Below are 12,500 nucleotides of genomic sequence, written 5' to 3'. Positions count from 1 at the left end.
AAATAAATAAATAAATGAATAAATAAAATAAATGAATAAGTAAATAAATAAATAAACCCGCAGAGTTCAAAATGTAACAGTACCGCATTCCAAATTTGCTGTGAACAGAGAGCATCAATCTTCGCGGCACTGTAATGAAAAGAAAAACGCTTCTTATACAAACAAACTAAATAAATAAATAAACAAACGCAAATAATTGAGAGTGAAGCAGAAAAGGAACAGACATTTCACACTGTTTAAAACGCAACACATACATTTCCACTAAACTGTAAAGTAACACCAAGTTCTAAAGTAAGCATAAACATAAAATTGTATACTAGGCGAAAAAAAAAAAAAAAAAAAAAAAAAAAAAAAATCGAAAAAAAAAAATCGAAAAAAAAATCTGCCTTATTAACTTGGTGTGAAATGAAAATAAAAGTTACTTTCTTCATACGTGGTAGAGGGAGACACAAGTCTTTTCTTTACATTAATCAAAAGTTCATACCATTTTTGAAAGCTCTGGAAGTTTTCTTCCTCTTAATCCAAAGTTCATACCATTATTTCCTTATTAACGTAAGAGACAAGTATTAATCCCTCTTTCTTTCCTGTGGCCCTGACCTCACCTGCCCACCAGCTCACCTGAGAGGGGAACCTTTATTTTCTTTATTTTCAGTGTATTCATGCAAGAACAAAGAAGTATTTCGCAGAGAATAGACGAAAACAGTAGATCATTTTCCTTCTCTCCTGAACTCAGAAACCCACTCCTTTCATGCGTTTGTTGACCAAGACAAACTACCTCGCCTTATTATTTTGATATGCATAAGAAAAATAAAAATTCCCAGAAAATGCTTAAAAGATACATTTTCTTCACTTCTGAACTGTACAACACACTCACGTCACTGAACAAAAAACCTGCCTCACTTGATTTATTTTCACTTAAAGAAGAAAAAAACAATTTCATATGAAGTGGATGAAAACAACAATTAAGTTTCCTTCACACGTGTTATTGCCAAAGCCACACCACCTCACCTGACCGATTATTTTCACATAAACGAGAGAGCGAAAGCCTTCATCACCCCAGACTGAAAAAAGCAACAGATTACTTCTCCGCACTCCTGACCCCCGGGATCCACCCATGCCTTTGGTCAATAAACACTGCCTTCCTGACATTACTGTTATTTGCACGTGAGCAAAACCTACATACTCACATAATGGATAAGAGGAAATAATATTGCCTTTTCTTCACTGGAACGCTGGAATCCACTCGTCTCATTCAATGATATCTTACTTGATAAAATATTTTTACTTATACTAAACAAAAAAGAAAATCACCTTGGACAAGATATAAATTTAGCAACATAACTTTTCTTCATTCGACCTCAGAAACTCACTCACAGTTTTTGCCTCACCTCGTCGTCAGCAATTACTTCCTCTAAGAGAAAATACAAACTGATAACAGGAAATCAAATCTATACTTTGGTCTAACTAACGTGGAAAAGGCAACATACATTCCCTTCATCTTTGACATCCTGAATACACGTGTTTGATAAGCCAACAAACATCACTTCATTACGACTCGAGTAACCTATTTACCCTCCCCTAACACACTGGATAAACTATGCATTATTATTTTTGCAGCGACAAACAACATATTTCCACCTACAAGAGTGCACCACAAGCTTCATTCACCGTCGAGTATGAAACAAAGGAGAAATAATGCTGCCCCCCCCCTTCCCTCCAGGCTGCTACAAAACATCATCATCCCTCAGACAGGCGTAACGCGACCCGCACTTTATATAAGGAACAATACTATGACCTTTCCCTCTCCAGGATCAAAAGGTTACCCTGTAGAAGATACAAGTACACGAGGAGAGCACCACATCTAATCCTTCACTTCTACATTTCTACGTACAAAATATCACTAATAATTAATACAAAACTAAGCACCGACCCTCACTATGTAAGGAACAACATAATCCTTTCCCTCTTCAAGATCAAAACGATCAACCATAGAAGTAAACGAGGAAGGTACTCCATCATTGCCCTCACCTAAATTTCAGTGTACAAAATATTAATAATGCAAGACTAAACACGTCATCAATTTAAACTGAGTTTCAGTATATGACCTGTGATCCTTCCATCCCTTTATTAATAAATATTTTCCTTAAGCAAAATGAACACGACTAGCAGACACACACTAACCATACACACTTAATTATATATATATATATATATATATATATATATATATATATATATATATATATATATATATATATATATATATATATATATATATATATATATATATATATATATATATATATATATATATATATATATATATATCATGGATACACAGAAAAAGAATAAAAAGTTGATACTTTTTTTCCCAGAATACAAGACCACTTAAGAGACCAGTAGGAGGTGAGTCAAACGTTGTAAGTGATTGCAGGAGAATTAGTCAAAAAGCAGAATGTGTGAAACAAGCAGCAACAATATGTGACTTATAAAATCCCTATGAGAAAATAAATAAAATAATTTGCCTTGATACACGTGGCAGGTACAAACACATCTCACATCATCTTCAGACAAACTATAATCCCACACACACTCACTCACTTCACACAGGCAGCTGTACAATGACTTATTCTCACCCTCCAAAACACTGAAAATTATTAAATTTATTCCTCAAACTAGAATAATTTCTCTGAACGTTATGAAATTGTCAGGTACAAGTTTCGAAACATACCTCTTAGTAATCAAATATTTCAAATATTTTAGTGTTTGCACTTTAATTTCCGTTCGGTAATAGCGTCTAGAGCTACTCAGGTGACGAAACAATTACTGTCGTGCCGTCATCTAATGGTCAAATGGTCGAAGTTCAATCAATAAATACAGTAATATATATTACAAAAAAAAAAAAAAAAAAATCTTGGAATTACATAGGAAACACAAACATATCCTAGAATATATGTTGGTAGTATTCTATACCGAGGCAATCTGCTGCCTACGTAACACTACAGGAGGAGGCAGTAGACACCTGCCGAAACGATAATTACTCCCAGTGCTCTGAAGCTCTGTGATCTTATCAATAACCCAGCTGTGACCTCACTGAACGTTTCCCTTTGTGTCTCACAACACGGGGGCGGTCACAGCCTGCCCTCTAAAGACAATTTTCTTCCTTCACACAAAACTATATGCACACACACCCTTCACTCAAAGTTCTAAAGTAATATGGCGACTCCTACACCAGCCTCGGAGTCTCCATCTGGGGAAGGGACCACAAATGTCCCGAGGTCGGATTGCTCTTCTGGTATCAACCTTAAGTGTTTTGACATACCCCTCAACATTTTCTTCATTAACTTCTGCAACATACGCGGCCATACATCTAATTTTCAATATATAGTACATCATCTCTCCTCTACTAAACCACATCTTCTTTTCATCATTGAAACACAGGAGTCTGAGGCAACTGATGGTAACAAATTTTGTTCCCCTCCTACTTTCTCTATCCTCATTTTCGATCCAAAGCTGGATGTTGCATTTATGTGCGCAACGACTTAACCTTTTCTCGTGCCCACACTCTTGAATCTTCCGAGCTTTCCACCATCTGACTACAACTACAGAGTCACTCTCAAACTAAATTTACCTGTGCTGTATACTTCTCACCTAACTCCTCTGACTATGAGAAATTTTTTTGACCACTTATCTTCCAAAGTGGAGCACATTCTGACTCTTCCCTTTTGCGTAGATCTCCATTCTTGGAGACTTCAATGTTCACCACCAGCTTTGGCTTTCCTCTCATTTCACTGACCATCCTGGTGAACTAGCCTTCAACTTTGCTATCCTCCACGACCTAGAACAAGTAGTGCAACACCCTACTCGTTTTCCTGACCGTCTTGGGAATACGTCCAACATTCTTGATTTTTTTCGTAACCTTTAATCCTGCTTATGCTGTCACCCTTTCTCCTCCGTTGGGCTCCTCCGATCACAATCTCATATCTGTATCTTGTCCTATCGCTCCAGTCCCTCCTCAGGATCCCCAAAGGCGGAGATGCCTCAAGTGTTTTCCATCTGCTAGTTGGGGGACCTGAGGAGGTATTTTGCTGATTTTCCTTTCGTGTCAGAGACCCGTCTCTGTATGCTGAACACATAACAGAGGTAATAGTGTCTGACATGGAGGCGTACATTCCTCACTCTTTCTCTAGACCTAAATCTTTCAAGCCCTGGTTTAACACAGCCTGTTTCCATGCTATACATGATGAAGAGGTGGCCCACAAAAGATATTTGAGCCTTCCATCACCTGAATTTCATTCGCTTTATATTTCTGCCCGGAATCGTACTAAGTCTTTTCTCTAACTAGCCGAAAACTCCTTCATTAATAGAAAGTGTCAAAATCTTTCAAGATCTAACTCCCCTCGTGACTTCTGGCACCTAACAAAAAAACATTTCCAATAAATTTGTATCATCTTTCCCTCCTTTACTTCAGCCTGATGGCACCACTGCCATTTCACCTGTTTCTAAAGCTGAACTCTTCGCTCAAACCTTTGCTAAAAATCTACCTCGGATGATTCAGGGCTTGTTCCTCCCTCTCTTCCACCCTCTGACTACTTCATGCCACCCATTAAAATCTTTTCCCCTAAGTGTTTTTTTTTTTTTTTTTGTGACCTCATGACCTTTCGTTCGTGAGCCGCGGCTTTTCGTGCTTTCATCAACTTCCCTGTGTGGCGTGTTTATCTCTATGTCTAGAAAAAATTATTGTACCATATTATTTTTTATAATTAATATTTATCATTATCATATCACTCCGGTATGTAGATAAAGAAAAATATTGTTATTATTATTAGAATGATCTTCCAAATACAGAACGCGTTGCATTCCATTATAAATATTCAATGACTGATTTTTAGTTTTATAAAAGTTTTATGAATATAAAATATCCTGCATCTTGCTGTTTTCTTTTTGTCATTTGTTATCTTTGTCATTCTTTGTGTGTGTGTGTGTGTGTGTGTGTGTGTGTGTGTGTGTGTGTGTGTGTGTGTGTGTGTGTGTGTGTGTGTGTGTGTGTGTGTGTGTGTGTGTGCGCGCGCGCGCATGTGTAATTGATACAGACTGAAGTTATATCAACAAACAGAAATACAGACAGACAAAGAAAGTAAATAAATAAAAACACACAAAACAAAAAGTGGGAAACGAAAATTAAAATAGCAGAGAGAGAGAGAGAGAGAGAGAGAGAGAGAGAGAGAGAGAGAGAGAGAGAGAGAGAGAGAGAGAGAGAGAGAGAGAGAGAGAGAATTCCCACACTCGTCAATAGCAAAGTTAACATTCCAACATCATTTGTCATGTCCGGAAACGGTTTTTTTTTTTAGGAGCGGTAGGATGGCATGAGGGGGGAGAACTGAAGGGGGGAGTCATCAGGGGGGAGGGAGGCATCAAGGGGGAGTATTCTGACTTTTGTCACTCACTTCCCCGTTGGCGATCAGTTGGATTTGGTGATGGGCGATATGAAGGGCTATACTTTCAATCCTCTCTGTCTCTCTCTCTCTCTCTCTCTCTCTGAACATTGCAACCCATCGCTTCCACCTATCTTTTCTGTTTCAGTCTTCAGCCTTCGAGCGTGACAATACAGTCATTTCAGCCTTACGATTTCCCGAGTAAGAACGGTAAACAAAATTGGAGAAGAAAGCTGAAGGTGAAAGAGATAATTTAGCTATTCATGGAAGTTGGCCTGACTTTATCTAAGGACAGACGAACATACGTACTAAACATGCAAACACACACACACACACACACACACACACACACACACATAAAGGACACGAAAATGGATCTCCTAATTTTGGATACTATAATAATAACCATTTCTAAGATCAATATAAAAAAAAGGTTATTATGATACCAGAACGTATATTTGTTAGTGTTTGCTTAGCGGTCCATTTTTTTTTTTTTTTCTTTTCTCGTTTATGTACATATTTTCATTCTTCGGTTTCTTTCGTATGCTTTTCTTCATCAGTATTTTTTTTTTTTTTGTGTGTGTGTGTGTGTGTGTGTGTGTGTATGTGTGTATTTGTGTTTAATGATCTAAGTTTTCTTTGCTTGCTTCGATCTATCGCTTTAATCATTCACTTTTATTTTTTATTGTTCACTTTGATCTCATACGTTTTCTTCCTCTATCTGCTTGTTTCTCTTGGCTTTCCATAAGTTTATCTTTTATTTATCATTTGCTTATTCGCATATATCTTCTTCAGACTTTAACTTATCCACCCGTCTAATTCTGCCTGTTTGCACTCACACAAGTATTGCTCCATCTATTGTTCCTTTTCGGCCTCAATCTCTGTCGTCTCTGTATTCATTCACTTTAGGTTTAATTGTTCTTATGTTACGTGATATATATATATATATATATATATATATATATATATATATATATATATATATATATATATATATATATATATATATATATATATATATATATATATATATATATATATATATATATATATATATATATATATTCCTGACCGTCTTGGAGATACGCCCAACATTCTTGACCTTTTCCTGACCTCTAATCCTTCTGCTTATGCTGTCACCCTTTCTTCTCCGTTGGGCTCCTCCGATCACAATCTCATATCTTTATCTTGTCCTATCACTCCAATCCCTCCTCAGGATCCCCCTAAGCGAAGGTGCCTCTGGCGTTTTGCCTCTGCTAATTGGGGGGACCTGAGGCGGTATTTTGCTGATTTTCCTTGGAATGACTACTGCTTCCGTGTCAGAGACCCGTCTTTGTGTGCTGAGCGCATAACAGAGGTGATAGTGTCTGGCATGGAGGCGTACATTCCTCACTCTTTTTCTCGTCCTAAACCTTCTAAACCTTGGTTTAACACAGCTTGTTCTCGTGCTATACATGATAGAGAGGTGGCCCACAAAAGGTACTTAAGCCTTCCTTCACCAGAATCTCATGCACTTTATATTTCTGCCCGGAACCATGCCAAGTCTGTTCTCCAACTAGCCAAAAACTCCTTCATTAACAGAAAATGTCAAAACCTTTCAAGATCTAACTCCCCTCGTGATTTCTGGCATCTAGCCAAAAATATCTCCAATAACTTTGCTTCTTCTTCTTTCCCTCCTCTACTTCAACGAGATGGCACCACTGCTATCACATCTATTTCTAAAGCTGAACTCTCTGCTCAAACCTTTGCTAAAAACTCTACCTTGGACGATTCTGGGCTTGTTCCTCCCTCTCCTCCACCCCCTGACTACTTCATGCCTCGTATTAAAATTCTTCGTAATGATGTTTTCCATGCCCTCGCTGGCCTAAACCCTCAGAAGGCTTATGGACCTGATGGGGTCCCTCCTATTGTTCTCCGAAACTGTGCCTCCGTGCTTGCACCTTGCCTAGTCAAACTCTTTCAGCTATGTCTGTCAACATCTACCTTTCCTTCTTGCTGGAAGTTTGCCTACATTCAACCTGTTCCTAAAAAGGGTGACCGCTCTAATCCCTCAAACTACCGTCCTATTGCTTTAATTTCCTGCTTATCTAAAGTTTTTGAATCTATCCTCAACAGGAAGATTCTTAAACATCTATCACTTCACAACCTTCTATCTGATCGCCAGTATGGGTTCCGTCAAGGCCGTTCTACTGGTGATCTTCTGGCTTTCCTTACTGAGTCTTGGTCATCCTCTTTTAGAGACTTTGGTGAAACTTTTGCTGTTGCCTTGGACATATCAAAAGCCTTTGATAGAGTCTGGCACAAAGCTTTGATTTCCAAACTACCCTCCTACGGTTTCTATCCTTCTCTCTGTAACTTCATCTCAAGTTTCCTTTCTGACCGTTCTATTGCTGCTGTGGTAGACGGTCACTGTTCTTCTCCTAAATCTATTAACAGTGGTGTTCCTCAGGGTTCTGTCCTGTCACCCACTCTCTTCTTATTATTCATTAATGATCTTCTAAACCAAACTTCTTGTCCTATCCACTCCTATGCTGATGATACCACCCTGCACTTTTCCACGTCTTTTCATAGACGTCCAACCCTTCAGGAGGTAAACATATCACGCAGGGAAGCCACAGAACGCCTGACTTCTGATCTTTCTAAAATTTCTGATTGGGGCAGAGCAAACTTGGTATTGTTCAATGCCTCAAAAACTCAATTCCTCCATCTATCAACTCGACACAATCTTCCAGACAACTACCCCCTCTTCTTCAATGACACTCAACTGTCCCCCTCTTCTACACTGAACATCCTCGGTCTGTCCTTTACTTATAATCTGAACTGGAAACTTCACATCTCATCTCTAGCTAAAACAGCTTCTATGAAGTTAGGTGTTCTGAGACGTCTCCTTGCCAGTTTTTCTCACCCTCCCAGCTGCTAACTCTGTACAAGGGCCTTATCCGTCCATGTATGGAGTATGCTTCACATGTCTGGGGGGGTTCCACTCATACTGCTCTTCTAGACAGGGTGGAATCAAAAGCTTTTCGTCTCATCAACTCCTCTCCTCTAACTGACTGTCTTCAGCCTCTCTCTCACCGCCGCAATGTTGCATATCTAGCTGTCTTCTACCGCTATTTTCATGCTAACTGCTCTTCTGATCTTGCTAACTGCATGCCTCCCCTCCTTCCGCGGCCTCGCTGCACAAGACTTTCTTCTTTCTCTCACTCCTATTCTGTCCACCTCTCTAACGCAAGAGTTAACCAGTATTCTCAATCATTCATCCCTTTCTCTGGTAAACTCTGGAACTCCTTGCCTGCTTCTGTATTTCCACCTTCCTATGACTTGAATTCCTTCAAGAGAGAGGTTTCAAGACACTTATCCACCAATTTTTGACCACTGCTTTGACCCTTTTAGGGACTGGCATTTCAGTGGGCATTTTTTTTTATTAGATTTTTGTTGCCCTTGGCCAGTATCCTTCCTACATAAAAAAAAAAATATATATATATATATATATATATATATATATATATATATATATATATATATATATATATATATATATATATATATATATATATATATATATATATATATATATATATATATATATATATATATATATATATATATATATATTACAGTAAGATTGTGAAACTAGTGATTTCGTGAAATCCCTAAAACTTTCAGGGAATTCGTGAAATTACTGTTTCACTTAGTGACTTCATGAAATTACTAAAATATCTAGGGATCTATCAACCCCCCCCAAAAAAAAGAAAAAGTAATGGAAAAGTAAAGTATTAAAACAAATGTTGAAAAGCCAGAAGACCTGAGCATTGGAAGTAAATGAGACAAAGAAGTGTGACACGGTACTCAAAAATAATACACTAAAAGGAACATGAAAAAGAAACAGGACGAGGCTTTCAGCCCCCCCTTAGAGTAAAAATAAATTAAAAACAAAGTAACGAAATGTGATACGTAGAGACTGCTAGAGGAGAAGGAGGAGGTGGAGGAGGAGGAGGAGGAGGAGGAGGAGGAGGAGGAGGAGGAGGAGGAGGGAAGGAGGAGGAGGAGGAGAGGAGGAGTCTTTGGAGTTGAAGGGGACGGAAAAGAAATACAAGGAATGGCGACGACGAGAACAGACGCCATCCAGACTACGAGGAGAAAAAAAAGAAAAGAAGAAGAAGAAGAAGAAGAAGAAGAAGAAGAAGAAGAAGAAGAAGAAGAAGAAGAAGAAGATAAAAAGACGAAATATCGAAGAAAAACACAATACGAGGACGGAAGAGTAGAATAAGAAAACGAAGAAGAGAACCAATATATGCTATGGAAAAAGAGAGAAGGGGGAAAGAGAGAAAGGCAATAAGGTGAAGCAAGGGACAGGGAAAAAGCGACTGGATCTGGCAGGGTAGCGGGAGAGAGCTGGCTGCTGGAGGACTGGGGACGGAGACGCGGCACGATGAAGCGTGACAGATCCCTGGTTGGCTCCACCCCGGGGGACACCACGCTAAAACAAAAACACCACGTCTCTTCTACCTCTCCGCCTCACCCGCTGCTACAAAAGTTTTCACCGTCAATAAGTTTTACATGGAGAGATAAAGGAGGTATAAAGCAACTCTCCTGTAAGTACGAGTTCAATGTTGAGTTTCCTGCAGTGAAAATAATGATGATGCATGCGTGTTTACGTCTTTGTTGTTGTTGTTATTGTTGTTGTTGTTGTTGTTGTTGTTGTTGTTGTTGGTGGTGGTGGTGGTGTTGTCGTTAATGGTGTTGCTAAGAACGTCCTGAAATTATCGTCTTTAATCCTTATTTATTTATTTTCTTTTTTATGCTGTAGTGTTTGTCTCTCTGCTTCTTTGTATGTGTGTGTGTGTGTGTGTGTGTGTGTGTGTGTGTGTGTGTGTGTGTGTGTGTGTGCGTGTGTGTGTGTGTGTGGGTGGGTGGGTGGATGGCTGTATATCTGTTTGTCTGTCTGTTTAGCTGGCTGACTTCGTATTTGTTTCTCTCCCCGCCATATCTCTCTCTCTCTCTCTCTCTCTCTCTCTCTCTCTCTCTCTCTCTCTCTCTCTCTCTCTTCCAGGCATTTATTTTAGAAAAGCATCGTGTCATTCCTGTGAATCTCGCATTTACAACCCGAAAAATCGCAGACTTCCCCCTCACCCCCTGCCTTGTTACACCTCCCCTTTACATGAATATTATCGTTGTTTCCTTTGATGTTTCTTTCCCAACCCGGCCGCCGCCATCACGGGAAAGGTGCTCATGATGCCAACGAGGCTTCTTTTGTCACCACCTCTCTTGCCATTCCCCTCCATTCATCTTGAAATAATTCGCCTTACCACCGGACATTGCCCTCATCTCCCCTAAGGCCGCTCGCCCCGTACTGTAACACGGGACTTTCGGCCTTGGCTTCTTATCTTTGTCCGATCTTTTTCCGTCCCCGAGCGTCTCTATCACTCCCACTTTTAACGGGCTTTAATTGTTCTCGTGTCCATTCACCGCCTTGTTGCTGTCCACGAGCCTTTTCCACTTGCTCCCGAAAAAGGCTGAGGAGATCCAAGCAAGTTTTTAAGATCCACCTGTGAGACGCACGGCTTCACGAAAGTCGAGTCACCTATTGAGGGATTTTTAGAAGGTTTCGCTGATGATTAATATGCATGCTGAGAGGGAAGAGGTGGAGGGGAGAGGTGGGAGGAGAGGGGAGTATGAGGAGGAGAGGGTATGAGAGGAGGAGAGGAGAGGAGAGAGGAGAGGAGAGGAGAGGAGAGGGAGAGGAGGAAGAGGAGAGAGAGAGGATGAATAAGTTGGTGAAGGAAAGCAAAAAGAAGGAAAACATGAATATGAACAAGAACAAGAAAACAATGAAAAGAAAAAGAGAAGTATATAAAATAACAAATGAATAACAACAACAACAACAACAACAACAACAACAACAACAACAACAACAACAACAATGACAATAACAAATAAAAATAAGAATGAAAATCAGGAAGAAAGAAAAGATGAGACAAAAACAAAACAAAAAAGAAAAGAAAAAAAAGAAGCAAAACCAGAGTGTAAGGTTTCTAATCCCATAAACAAACTTAAAAGTCAATATTCCATTTTTTTTTTCTTGTTTCATTCCTCACATGGCTTCTCATCCCATCAAACAGCTTGTGTATCTTGCTGGCTTTTAGGTAGGTCCAAAATGTATCGTGAGCTGTGACCTTGATCCTGCAAGTTTGGATCTTGAAGTGTGGCAGTGAAGTTCAGTGTCTCGTCACAAAATTGAACCTTGAGGTATTTAGTTGTGCTTGGTACGAATTTTTTTTTTTTTTTTTACTTTTATTATAATTTGGTTTCTTAAGTATATAGATGTACTGAGTACAAAATTTCATCAAAGTTTTCTTACAATTTGGATACTTAAGAATGATGGCTGTTGAGTTACGTGCGATAAGTTTAAAGTTCCATTAGAATCTAGTTTCTTAAAAGTGAGGCTGTGTTAAGTTCGAAATGTTCAAAATTTTATTACAATAAATAAAAAACGTGTAGTATTTTTCAATGTGTGTGATAAGGTCCAAAAGTTCAAAGTTTCATCACAGTCTATATCTTTTAGGTGTTTAAGTCTGACAAAGTCAACATTTCAGAATGTCGTCACTATTAGAATATCCCAGTGTGTAATCTTCAACTGACTTCAACAAATTCAAAGTTTCACCACAACTTAAAAGATCAAATCATGTGTTTAAGTTTCAGCAAGTTCGAAGCATCACAACATAATGAACAGTAAGACATTCAATGGCCATTATCCTATTTCTACAACAACAACAACAACAACAACAACAACAACAACAGCAACAACAAAGCAAAAGGCAATAGTGGTGTTTCATTAGTATAGAATACAAAGAAATCTAAATGTATCTGCGGCTTTAGCGTGAGCCAAAGCTTGGGAGAGGAAAACGCAGCGCGATGAATGGAAAGGAACAGAGCGCACGACATCACACTGAAAGAAAAAAATAGTTACACAACCTGGGAAACAAATGGAAGTGGATATTAACAACACACACACACACACACACACACACACACACACACACACACACACACACACACACTTCA

General features: G+C 38.9%; 1 long non-coding RNA gene across 1 annotated transcript in view; it reads right to left on the bottom strand.

The window, feature by feature from the left end:
* Positions 1–12,500, bottom strand: part of LOC135098356 (uncharacterized) — a 17,485-nt gene that overhangs the window by 1,548 nt on the left and 3,437 nt on the right. The gene's annotated exons all lie outside the window — the stretch shown is intronic.

This window comes from Scylla paramamosain, unplaced genomic scaffold, assembly GCF_035594125.1.
Source record: "Scylla paramamosain isolate STU-SP2022 unplaced genomic scaffold, ASM3559412v1 Contig57, whole genome shotgun sequence".
Classification (NCBI taxonomy): domain Eukaryota; kingdom Metazoa; phylum Arthropoda; class Malacostraca; order Decapoda; family Portunidae; genus Scylla; species Scylla paramamosain.
Note: the sequence above shows the minus strand (reverse complement) of the source record. Positions and strands in the feature narration are given on the sequence as shown.